The sequence below is a fragment of the Protopterus annectens genome, chromosome 9.part0 (assembly GCF_019279795.1).
Source record: "Protopterus annectens isolate FY-2018-M chromosome 9.part0, PAN1.0, whole genome shotgun sequence".
NCBI classification, from domain to species: Eukaryota; Metazoa; Chordata; order Ceratodontiformes; family Protopteridae; genus Protopterus; species Protopterus annectens.
This window is the reverse complement of record NC_056743.1, coordinates 1,749,128,780-1,749,142,293: the sequence shown is the minus strand read 5'-3', so window position 1 is coordinate 1,749,142,293 and position 13,514 is coordinate 1,749,128,780.

Here is a 13,514-nt window from a genome sequence, read left to right as displayed (position 1 = left end):
AAAGCTGAAAACTGACTCCTGTGCCCCCTGGCCAGTGAACAACTAGACTTTGAGCTCTCCTGGATTGTTTCTCAAATCAGAAAGACCAAGCAAGCACCTTCTGCCACAAGATGGATGATCCTGGACATCCGAATGTAAAAGCACAGCGAAAAAGGACTCAAGTGCAATTCACCAACAATGAAGTCACTGGCTTATAGTTTTCTTATGTATTTCCCAACTCAGATAGACCAGGCCACCGCCTACCACTACTAGATGGACTACCCCAGTCCTCTTAATATAAAACAACACAAAAAAGATCATGGGAGACTTTTTTCATGCAGTGTTGTAAATTCCTTCATAAAATTTTTTTCATGCTAATTAAGCAATCGCTGCACAGGTTTAAACTCACGTTAACAAACTTTGATTCAAAACCTTAACTTGTTTTGAGTTTAACGTTAATTTCTTCTGCTAGTTCCTTCCTTCCCTTTTGTGCTTTTGTACTTGTTGACTCCATACTTAAGGCAGTATAGCAAACTTCACAGTGAATATCACTCCCAAAATCTGTCTAAAACTTTCTAAGTGCTTCATCTAAGCTGGAACCCAAATTCACTTCAGCAACATGCTATACCTTCATCTTGTTAGGCCTCTTGTTATGCCTCTGGCTGCAATGATTAAAATTACATCTTTCTGAAACTTCTAGTGATGTGGTAATTCATGAGGACCGGGTTTTTCCTCAAATGGGATGACGACACATTTTTTGGCAGTGAACTTAAGGCCATGGTTCTGACACCAGCTGTTGGTCTCAATGAGGCCTTTCTGTAGGATGTCAACATCACTTGGGGAGTTAATAATAGCTCCCAACTTGCAATAATCTGTGAACTTTGTCAGCCAGAGTCTGTTTATGTTGGCCTGGACTTCAGAGAAGTAGATACCAAACAGGAGAGGACCCAGGACCGAACCCTGTGGGACTTCACTCGTGACTGGTTGGCAGTCTGACTGGGAGTCAGCTACTTTCACACTGTGGGTTCTATCTGTGAGCGAGTTTGGAACCCACCTAGTGATATAGAGGTTGATACCTAGCTTAGTGAGTTTTTCTATGATTCCTGAGTGGGGAATGATATCAAAGACCTTGGCCAGATCAAGGTAGGCTGTATGAACCACCTTGCCTTCATCCACAGCTCTGGTGACTGACTCAAAGAAGTTGACCAAGTTGAGCAGGCACAATCTACCCTTCATACAACCAAACTGTGTGGGATCCAGAGTTTGGAGATTCCCTATATCCTTGTTTATTAGGTCCATGATGATGCGTTCCATAGCTTTGCATATCAGACTCGTCAGGCTAATGGGGCGATAATTCCCAGGGTCTGTAGTCGCTCCTACTTTGTGGAAAGGGATGACTGTAGCAGTGCGCCATTTGGTAGGGACAAAGCCTGAGGGGAGGCTCTGACTGAACAGGGCACACAGGTGAGGTGCCAGTTCACTCTGTAGTTCATGTAGAACACAGCCAGGGATATTGTCAGGTCCCATAGAAGCTGTATTCTTGGCCTTGGACAGTGCTGTTTTAACCTGTGCAGCAGTAATACTGGGTGCCTGGCAATCTACTGGTATTGCGATTGGTCCTTTGGGGGGAGGGGTAAAGTTAGCACTGAATCTGTCGGCCAGTATATTGACAATATCTGTTGGCTCAATACAGGCGGTACCATTGTGCAGTAGCTCAGAGCAAATCTGGGTATTGCCGGGGAGATTCTTTACATAACTATACAAGGCCATGTGGTTGTCTTTACTATCTGCTACAATTCTGTTTTCATAGCTAGCGTTAGACGATTTGATGAGGGATCTCAACTTTTTGTTGAGCCTGATAAGGGAGTTTTTCCAGTCTTGGGACTTCACCTTATTCTGCATCAGTTTCCTCCTTCTGTTGTAGACTTTGTTTAGGGCAGGGAACCTCCAGATTGGCTTCCTTTTTTTGGAGGAGAGCATCTTGGTTCTATTGGGTATGGCAAGATCCATGCCTTTGTGTACATGTTCGTACAGTGCATTGGTGTAGGATTCAGTGGTCAGGCAACTATTCTCCATTTGCATGGGTGCCGTGAAGTTAGCCACCTCTGTTTTTTGGAGCCCAAAGTAAGCTTTGGAGAAGTTTTTCATGGTGGTTACCTTTGCGGGGGTGGGGTGGGGGTAAGAGGGATGTGGATTTCTAAGGTGATTAGTTTGTGGTCAGATCTAACCAGGGAGGAGATGACTACTGGTGTAGAACAATGGTCACCCATGTTAGTAATGACCAGGTCAAAGATGTTGCTACCTCTAGTGGGGATAAGAATGAGCTGGTCCAGGGCAATGGAATTAATGAATTCCAGGAAACGTTGTGCAAGTGTATCGGTACATGAGTAGTTTTCCCAGTTAATGGAGGGGTAGTTGAAGTCACCCAGTATGAGAGTGTTAGGTTGGACCCTAATATTCTCCAGGGTGCTTAGGAACATGGAGTGTGAGTCTTGGGACATGGTTGGTGACCTATAGCAGGCTAAGACCCGAATCACTGTCTTACCTAATGTTAGCTGCACCTGAAGTATCTCTGATGTGTTATGTTGGGCTACCTGTCTGGAGGTATGCGGATACTTTATGAATATGGAATCACCACCAACTTTGGAGCTTCGGTCCATGTTCTGGGGCTGAAAGGTGTGGAATGAGTTATATCCTAGTAGTGCAGGGGTGCTTTCTGCTGCCTTGAACCAGGTCTCTGTTACAGCACAAATGTCGATGTTCTCCATTTTAAGGAGTGCTTCAAGCGACTGCATTTTGAGATTTAGACTTTTAGCGTTGGGCAGCATGACCCTCAGATTGCATTTGTTTGTAGCTGTTACTGTGGTAATTTGGTCTGTGGAACACTGCCTAAAAAAGGCACTATAGGGGTGTCAAGAGTTTTTGCCAGTATCCGGAAGCCAAGAGATGATAGATGCATCAAGGTCTGTCAGTCATGTCATCCCAGGCAGACAGATACTGGATCCCCTCAAAATGACACCGGAAACTTAGCCAATTGTTGAAATCAGTCATTTTCTGCTTGTACTGTGGTATCATTCTGGGTGATGGTAGGATGCTGCTCAGGGCTAGGGTCATACCCGCCTGGGCTACATAATCCGAGAGCTCCTCCATGTCTCTTTTCATGTAGTTCAGGGAAGTACATCTGAGGTCATTCACACCCACATGTACAATGACAGAGTCATATTTGTACTTATTGTTGAGGGACTTGAGTGCATGCATTATGTCACGGATCCTGGCACCTGACAGGCAGCTGACTGTTACTTTCCCCTTTTTCAGCCTAGTGAGTGGGGCATCACTATGCCTCACTATCGAGTCACCTATGACTAGTGTGTTGGGCATGCTGTTTTGCTTTAGGGGCTTTGGCTGCATGGCACACTGTTTAGGAGAGTTATGTGTCTCGTGATTAGTGTTGTGTTGTGGTGGTCGAGTGCATTTCTGCCTTAGAGGTCTTTGCTGTTTGGGTAGATTTTAATTGAGAGCCTCCGCAAAGATGGGTGTGTGGTTTGTGTTTTTATGTGAAGGCAGTTCTGGTGTGTGTTCTGAAGGGCTATGTGTTCCATATAGTGTGGTGCAAGTGTTGACCTTCTCCTCTTGACCAGCTATTCCAGTCTTGGCTGGAGAGTGTGTGGCTTCCAATTTGGATATATAAGTGCATCTCTCGCAAGTCTGAATGTTGGGAGATAAGAGGAGAGGGTTGTCGGTGTACATGAGGCAGTTGCTACATTGCCTCAGGATGCCCAAGTTCACCTGGTTAATACTAGAAAGCACAGGGAACTGACCTTTAGTCACCCCTGAAGGGGTGGGCATTAATAATAAGTACCGGAGCTGTTTCCTTGTAGAATGTTTAATGATGGTAGCACTTTTGTGTGCTACAATAACTGCTACAAGAAATCTGGTAAAGTGCTACACTAATAAGATAGTAAAAGCACAGGAGAGGAGAGAGCCAGCAGATCTAAGGGAAAAATTGAAGAGCAGACTTTGGCACCCCTCAGAAGCTTACAAGCAGTCATGGATACAGCAATCTGTATCTGGACTAGACTAGTTACAGGAAAGGCGGAAAAAGTGCAAATGCAAGCTTTTAGACCAGAAAGTTGAAAGAGATGGAAAAGCTGCCCAAGCGGGCAATAAACTACAATTTCTGGGCCCGAAACCACTCCTCTTGTGGTAGATAGACTACCTAATACTTACCACTCCCACTGATAAGGCTTCCCTCCACCACAGAAAGGCTTGGGGGGCTCAGAAGCTTACAAACAGTCCTGGATACAGCAAATCTGTATCTGGACTAGACTAGTTACATGAAAGGCAGGAAACAAGCACAAATGTGGGCTTTTAAACCAGAAAGTTGAAAGAGATGGAAAAACTGCACAAATGGTCAATAAACTACAAATTTTGGGCCAGAAACCACTCTTATGGTAGATAAGCTACCTAGTGCTTACCACTCCCACTGATAAACTAGAAGGCTTCCCCACTATCGCAGAAAGGCTTGGGCTCAGAAGTTTACAAACAGTCCTGGATACAGCAAATCTGTATGTGAACTAGACTAGTTACAGGAAAGTCAGGAAACAAGCTTAGAATTTCTTTTCTTCAGAAAAGCATATAAAACAGCACTAAAAACAATTCAAGTGCAGTGCAAGCTAGCACATTTGAGTGTGTAGCAATATTAAAGCCAATACAGTTTAAATAAATGCAATTTATTCAAACTGTATTCTGAACTGAATTCAATTATTGTTTTATTCAACTCTGAAGAGTTAAAATGTGCCAAAAAATATACTTATCAGCTGAGAAGCACATTCAATCAGAACACAAGGAGAGTTTGGCAAAGTTTTTTTTTTAGTAAACTGGAAAGGGAGAAAAGAGAAACAAAAGGTAATTCAAGGTTAAGGACCTAAGTGGGTTGGCCTTCTCATGTATTAGGTAGAATGAGCTAATGACACTAGACTGGGATAGAGCTGGGATAGAGCTGGACAGATGGGACTGGTAAGAGTGAATGAAATCAAAATATGATCTCACTGTACTCAGTTGAGTGAGCAAATGAGATGGACCCAAGAGAAGTGCTCAAACATAAATTTACAGGAGGGATGGGCAATTCCAAAGCCACCAAGATTAATACCACGACAAGAACAGGGAGGGAGGGCAGAAAACTAACTGCAGAGAGACAGAGAGTCCACAATATCCAATAAAACTAATACATAAACAGAAAATAAAATGCAGTACTATCTTTAACACTGCTAGTTTGTACTTAACTCAGCTTGTAATACAGTTGATTGTAGGTATATAGCAGCCAGCCAAACAGCTCAGATATTGAGCAGAAATAAATTCACAGATATGTGACTAACACTTATAAGAATGGAGAAACCCTCTAGGCTAAGAGCTAAACACCGAATATCAATGAAGTGAAAACAATAACCCCCACTAACTGCAGAGTGACAGAGAGACTACACTATTCAATGAAACAAATAAACAAACAGAAAAATAAAATGCAGTACTATCTTTAACACTGCAAGTTTGCACTTAACTCAGCTTGTAATACAGTTCATTGTAGGTATATAGCACCCAGCCAAAAAGCTCAGATATTGAGCAGAAATAAATTCACACATATAATATCATGTTCCCCAAAGTAGACTCATTAACCACAAAAAAATTAAATGTTTCTGTATATACAGCCCATGACTCTGTTGTGGGTTTTAATGCTTTGGGTCTTCACAGGTGATCCATCATAGATTCATAGGTAGGTACTAGGGTAGCTTCCCTTGCAGGCCATCTTAAACTTAGCCAGCTTCTTTTTTTATGCTCGAAATAACCTATCCCATTTGGTAGTAGATAGGCCTTACCCATTCCACAGTCAATAACATATTATGCTTAATGAGAATAACGTGGATCATTACATATATATATATATATATATATATATATGTATATATATATATATATATATATATATATATATATATATATATATATATATATATATAAGTCCTGTCAAGAGACCCATGCATAGGATAAAGCATTTAGGAGCTGCCTTTGTCCATTTGTAGTACATTGGGCAGTTCTGAGATAAATTTTCTGTTCCCCATCCATAGATGGACAGGGATGAACTTTGTTTTATGTAAATGGGGAGTCTGTTCTCCAGCAGTGGTATCCTCTGCGGGATATACCTGTCCCTCCAAAGCGTTCTGATGATGTTGCAGAAGAGGTTTAGATCCCTCAACTTGCTGATGTACTGTAACTCCATCAGTAATAAGTCAGAAGATGCCTTGTTTGCCTGACACAGGTCACCTCTTAGTAGTCAGAAGGATACTGAGTACAATTACAGGACTCTGAGTCAGTCCATGTAGGACATATTGCTTAGGTTTTGTATCCTTTTAGTAAGGTATCTTTGTGGGTGTCCCAGATGTTGCATGTGTCTGGAAATCAAAAATCTATTTTTTTTTTAAATTTTGGAGATCAAAACTCTCATCTCAATTTTCCTTCTTTTTCCTCATATTTTAGCAGACCTGAGAATTTGCTTGAAACCACATTGTCAAGTATAGAGTACAGTCTTTGCACAGGGGTGTGTGCAGTCACTAGTTCACAGTCATTTTAAAGAGGGGTGTACATACTTACCTTAGAGGAAAAGCATCTTGGCTATCCTGTATATACATGAATCTATTGAAACAGTTGTTCATATGAAAGATGCATTTCAAAAGGTTAAAAAATAAGAAATTGTATATGGCGGTTACAGCAGCATACGTGCTTTTCCCTTTTTCGTATTCCGCCAATAACGTCTTCCCATATAAAATGTAGTACAAAAAAACAGGTCAAGTTCTGTATAAAATCTAAATCAAACACTTGACTGCATTTATTTTATTCTGCAACTTTTAGAAGGTTTTTAGATAGTTTAAAATACATGCTGTGGCATTATGGACTAAATAAGCACTAATGTAGCAGACACCAGGTCATGTCATTTACATGTGCCTTTACTGAACATAACTGAACTTTTTTCTTTCCAGTCTTATGATACAGATGGCATTCTAAGAATACATTATGAGTTAATGGAAGTCTCCCCAGGTCACGGCTTTGAAATCACAAGCTACATATTAACTTGCAGCTGACAAAACAAAATGTTTATTGCAGCTATTTTATAACAAAGTTCTTGAAAGAAGTTGCATTATGGCAAGTGGTATGCACATGTATGTACCTGGTAATTATACAGATGTGGTTAAGATAAGCCCATTGTAAAACTGAATGTGTTCATCATTCTAATACATCTAGAATACTCTTTTCACACGGAGCTTCCTTTCTCTCTCTTTCGTGTGATGTTATGTGATCTTGTGTGGATTGAGTTACTGAAGTAAAGCTAAAAAATATATTTATTGTTTGACATTTATGAAAGAGCAGAGCATGAGTGGAAGATGTGAGGTATGAAATAACGATCATCTTAGAAACAGACAGTGGCAAAAAAAAAAAAGCCAGGCCACATATTCAACTGCTTATGTATCTGTCTAGCCCCACAAGTATATTCCTCAGCACGACCTGTAATCATGACACTTCTCTCTACACTTTGAAATCTATTTCTCTACCTTGTCTCTTTTCTATTATACTGTACACTTGCCTGTACTATGTCCTGCTTTTCATGTTAAACTACATGTACATATAAACTGAAAGATGTGCATTTCAAAGCCATTTTGCCTTATACAGCTGTTTTCCTGAGTAGCAAGCTTTTGTGCTCATTAAATTCTAAGTGTCTAGCTGGAGAGGTACTCATGTCAGTACAGGGATCTTTCACATCGCCCTCCCCAAGTGACCTCTTGAAATGTTTATACAGTGACAGGATACTTCACAAAAGCACTTTTCATACCGTAACTACAAGTACAGTCCAAATCTAAAATCACCAGATCTATGAGATTATTAACCAAAGAAACATAATTTTGGGTACTTAAGCAGTTACCTTTGCCCCTCTGTAGGACTGGAGAATTCCTTGAATGCTATGCTTGGAAAGAGAAATAAATTGTACAACTAGCTATAACTGATACCTCTGGGAAGTGACGACTGTGCACACGCACACATGCACGTGTGCTCACTACTATTGAATGTAACAGTAATTTTGCTCATGTATAGCTTGTCAATTTAATTGCCTGAAAAAGGTTCAGATAAGATTTATAAAATTAAATTTTAATGGTAAAAAGACATGGAATACAGTGATGATGTCACACACTGAATTTATATTCCATTCATTATAGATACATACATACATGGTAGATTGCTGTTTGGAGGGTATTTCATGATCAAGTACTCCAAACTTTGATACAAATTTTCATTTAGCTGATAAAACTCAAACGTAATAGGCCAGATTCATTAATGCCTACACTAAGTGTACACAATTTGTAAAAACATCCCTAACACATTTTGTGCTTTCTAATCACTCAGAAAGATTACACTACGGGTACATGTAGTCTACACTTTGTGGTAATCTTTATGAATCACCCTCAATATTTAATGCTGCAAGAAAATCAATAGAAAAATTAAAATTAGTAGGAAGAAGGTGTAAGTTATGCTTGTGTTGTCTGTTCACTCAGAACAGTGCACTTAGTGTAGGTGTTAAATGAATCCCAGGGAATAACTTGACCTTTAAGGTAACAGTAAGTAGGACAAACATTAGCAGCACATACATATATTACTACTGGTAAAATGCTTTTGTGCAACAAAATTCCTAATATTATTAAGTTTTGTAAAAACACTGCACATTTTAAAGTTCATAGGTACTAGGCTATGAGCCCTAGGGCCTATACAAGCCTATCCATAACAATTCCCCTGGCTATTTCTTGCCACACTATTTACGTCCCTGGACCCCTGTCTAGCAGGGCGACTGACGTGATCCCCGGGGTGAATTTCCTTTCACCCATCCAATCATCAAGGTTCCTTTTGAAGAGGGCCAAAGAGGCGCTCTGCTTGACATGTATGGGCAGTCTATTCCAGAGTCTGGGGAGTCTCTGGGTCAGGAACCTATCCCTCCAGCATGTTTTGTTTATTCTGTTGACAAGGTTTAGATCCCTGGAGCCTGTGGCTCTGAGGGATTTGGAATTCTTTAAGTGTAGCATGTCCAACAACTCTGGGTTTGACATGGCCTTGTATGTTAAGCAGAGATCGCCTCTGAGTAGACGATATGTGACAGAGTACAGCTGGAGTTTTTTAAGGTGGTCAGCAATGGGCATCTGCTTTAGGCCTGTGATTCTTTTAATGAGGTATTTAAGCAGCCTTTCCAGTTGTTGCAGGTGTCTTGAGAGGTACATACCAAATGGGGCATTGTATTCTATAATGGGTCTAATGACGGATGAGTACAGTGGGATAATGACATTTTTTCTGGATGAAAAGCCCTTAGTGATGAGGTGTGCCACATAGAAGGATTTCCTGACAGTTGTGGCAATGTGGTTATTGAAGGTGAGACCACTGTCCACCTGTGTCCCTAAGTCTCTTATCACACTTTCGGTGTTTAGTGTACTGCCACTTATGTGGTAATTCATGGGTACATGTTTTTTCCCAAAGGGGATAACTATACATTTCTTGGCATTGAGCTTGAGCCCATGGCTCTGGCACCAAGCATCTGTTTCTGTAAGGCCCTTTTGTAGAGTATCCACATCATTTGGGGATTCAATAATGGCTCCCAGTTTGCAATCTTCTGCGAACTTTGTTAGCCAGAGTCCCTTAGTATTGGTCTGTACTTCAGAGAAGTAGATGCCAAACAAGAGTGGTCCCAGGACTGAATCCTGAGGTACTCCACTTGTCACGTGTCTGGAGGTGGATTTGGAGTCAGCTACTTTTACAGTGTGGGTTCTGTCAGTAAGCCAGTTGGCAACCCATCGAGTGACATAGGGATTAATGCCCAGCTTAGTAAGTTTATCTATGATTCCAGAGTGGGGGATGGTGTCAAAGGCCTTGGCGAGGTCCAGATAGGCTGTGTGGACCGCCTTATCCTTGTCCACGTCTCTGGAGACTGATTCAAAGAAGTCAATCAGGTTTAGGAGACAGGATCGGCCCTTCATGAACCCAAACTGGGTGGGGTCCAGTGTCTGAAGGTTGCCAATGTCTTTGTTTATAAGTTCCATGATAATATGTTCCATGGCGTTGCAGATCAGACTCGTCAGACTGATGGGGCAGTAGTTCCCGGGATCCAACGTGGATCCCCCCTTGTGGAGTGGAGGTTTTACTAGATACGTGGTTTGGAGATTGTGTGTATGATCCTGCTATTAGGGATAAAGTGTTCCTTGATGGTCACTTGTGATCTGAACAAAATCTTACGAACACACACACAAGCACAAACACAAATACACATACAAACACACAGATAGACAAAGACATGCACACACACACACACACACACACACACACACACACACACACACACACACACACACACACACACACACACACACACACACACACACAAGTAAGCATGTGCACGTGGGAACACACACACACAAACAAGCAAACACATGCACATGTGTTGAAAGGATTCAGGCAAAATCAAAGTTGAAGAGTAACACTGAGTTTCTTTCTTTAGCCAGGATTATTATTAAGACCATGATTGGACAAAAAGATTGTTTAAACAAATTCTGAAATGTACCTCAGAGTATCTAGAACCCCTTGACTAGTGCAGGTATTTCCTCTGCAGTTAGAGTGCAGTGTTGTCTAGTTATGATGCATTTAGTGATTAAATGAATGCAGAAAAAAAAATGGAGTAAAACAAACTGAAAAGAAAAAAAGGAATCTAGGTTGTTTTAACCAGGACGGGGGGGGGGTCATGGGAGCACCAGGTGATGGGGGACATGGGAGCACCAGGTGATGGGGGGGTGGGGTCGCAAAGCAGAGCCCTTTGCCTAGAGAAATAGTTCAGCTAAGGCCAGCCCTGTGTATAGTGTATTCGTACTTGTTACTCATGGTCTTTCTGTTACACAGTCAAGTTTCTTAGCCATTAAGTAGACGCAGGAGTGTGTTACTGTGGCCATGTAACAGCATTCTGTATAATTTACATTTAATATAGGCCTAAACTTCTGCACAGAGGCTTCATTGTCACAGCCATAGACTCACTAACCAGTCAAAGTTCAAGATATTCTTTGCCCCCTGCACAATATAATTTATGTTAAAGCACGCACATGTACATAATGGGTTTGCTTTTAAAGCCTGAAGTTTCAAAACTTTGAATTTCATATGGTTGAGACCATAAGATCGAAGATCTGAAAGTATGAACTGTTTAAATGGAGATCGCCATACAGCACAGAATGGGACATTTACCATTTTCCTTGCTGTAGTGCGATCTCAGTCAGTATATTTAATTTGCAGGGGGTGTAGGGGGTGCAGGGGCTTGCCCCCCTGCAACAATGTAAAAAAAATGTTTTTTTTTGCTTTTTCGATGTTTCAAAACTTTGCTCATATAGTCTCAACTACAAGAAATTTGAAGTTTTGAAACTTCAAGCTTTAAAAGTAGACCCATATGTAACATATATATATATATGCAGAAATTATGTGGTTTACCACAGGGGTAAAGCTCTAAGAATAGATTATACCAGCAAAGGAAACTTCTACTTTACAACACAAGGAGAAAAACCTCAGTTATACAGCACATTTATTCAAAATGTTTAAATATTTTTTAAAAACGAATATATTGTTTAAACATAATATTTTGGGGTACCCTTCATTGAGTTGATATACATTGCTAATGTGCATGTATGTGACTCTGACATGCGATTAACATGACTGTGGGGGACTGCACTTTATACACAGGTTAAACTGGGTAGGTTTTTTAAATTTTTCACATAAACTAAGGAGGCGGTCTGACAGACTGGCAGTATAGAGATTACTGTATGCATAATTTCAGGTAGGGATTTACTTTAACATTTATGGGTTGCCACACTTGCTGTCATATTGTAACAGTAGCACATTTAAACTGGGAATAACAGCAGGTCTTATAAAAACGAATCTACAATCATATTTAGATACATTACCAATACATGTAACTGTACAAATTGCAGGAGTCATTATTGGGCACATTGCTGGTGCTGCGAAGAGCATTTCTGGCTGACATCAAAGACTGAAACAATACTAATTTCATGAACTTTAATCATACTTTGACTTAGGAATGGGATTCATTCCTGTCATGGTATTAGCAACCCAAAATATTTGGAGAAATTAAAAATGGGAATACACTGAAATTGAAACATTCTTCTGCTCATTCAGTCATTAGGAGCTTATTTTGTACAAGCAATTCTATGATTATACCCTGAAGATTAGATTTATCGAATGAGGAAAGACTGGTGATCCTTACATGTCATTAAAATGTAACTTACAGTGTTTGAAGTAATTGAATTTCAGTTCCCTGAACTTATAACTCTGCAGCCTTCATTTCCCTCCTGGCAATGGGACAGCAGGCTCACTAGATATGTGTCAACTGTTTCACACTTTCTGGATGGTTCTATTTATCCTATAACTGAGCAACTGAGAAGTTGGTATATACGAGTTAGGGAGGTCTGTGTTCATAGGGTCATAGATGTGTACTAGGCTAACAATTACTGGGGCCTTTTTAAGCCTAGCCATGCATCCCAAATCTCTGACAAGTTCTGGAAAAAAAGTTAAGTCTTAGCATAACTAGGCATTTGTGTTGTTTTCCTTCATTCATCCTCATAACACGGTCTCGGATGCGACCCTTGGATCTGGCTCAGCCATATTTCACAGAATTGGATCCAACTCTCAAGCTCCTCCCTCATACCCACAATGCCTTTCATCCACCCAACTACCTCACATTGAGTTTGCCAAACCAGACATACCACATACAGATATCAAAGGTCACCAGAAGAGGCTCAGACATAGGACATGAGAGTCCTGAGATCATCCAGGTTCCTCAAGAAGAAAGGCAGGGGGGTGGTTGGGTGGGAAAGTGAGGATGAATGAAGGAAGACAGCACAGATGCTAAGTTACGGTAAGACATAACTTTTTTATCTGATGCTGTCTCCTTCATTCACCCTCACGATAGGGTCAGATTCCCCAGATATGAGAACTTTGGGTGGCCCTCATGGAAGGGTATGCCAGAGCACCATCAAGCCAAAGTAAGCCCTGCTCCTGGAAATAACATCCATTTAGTAATGGGACACAAAGGTGTGACTATTAGACCATGTATCTGCCGTACAAATGTCATCAATAGAGGTTTTTGCATAGAAAGCTGAAGTAGCCATGATTCTGGTTGAATGCGCCATAAGAGGTTTAGGTAACTGCAGCACTCCAGACAAATAAATGAAGGAAATGCAGTCTGAGATCTATTTTGCCAAGGTAATTTTCGATACTGCTTGTCCATGTCTATTTGAAGAAAAGGCTATAAAAAGCTGGTCAGATTTTCTGTATTATCTGGTCCTCTGTAGATAAAAACAGACCTGTCTATTAACATTTAAAAGGTGAAGAACATACTCCCCTTTGTTAGAAAAATTGGGAAAGAACACTGGCAGGTGAATGGGCTGATTGGTATTGTTTTC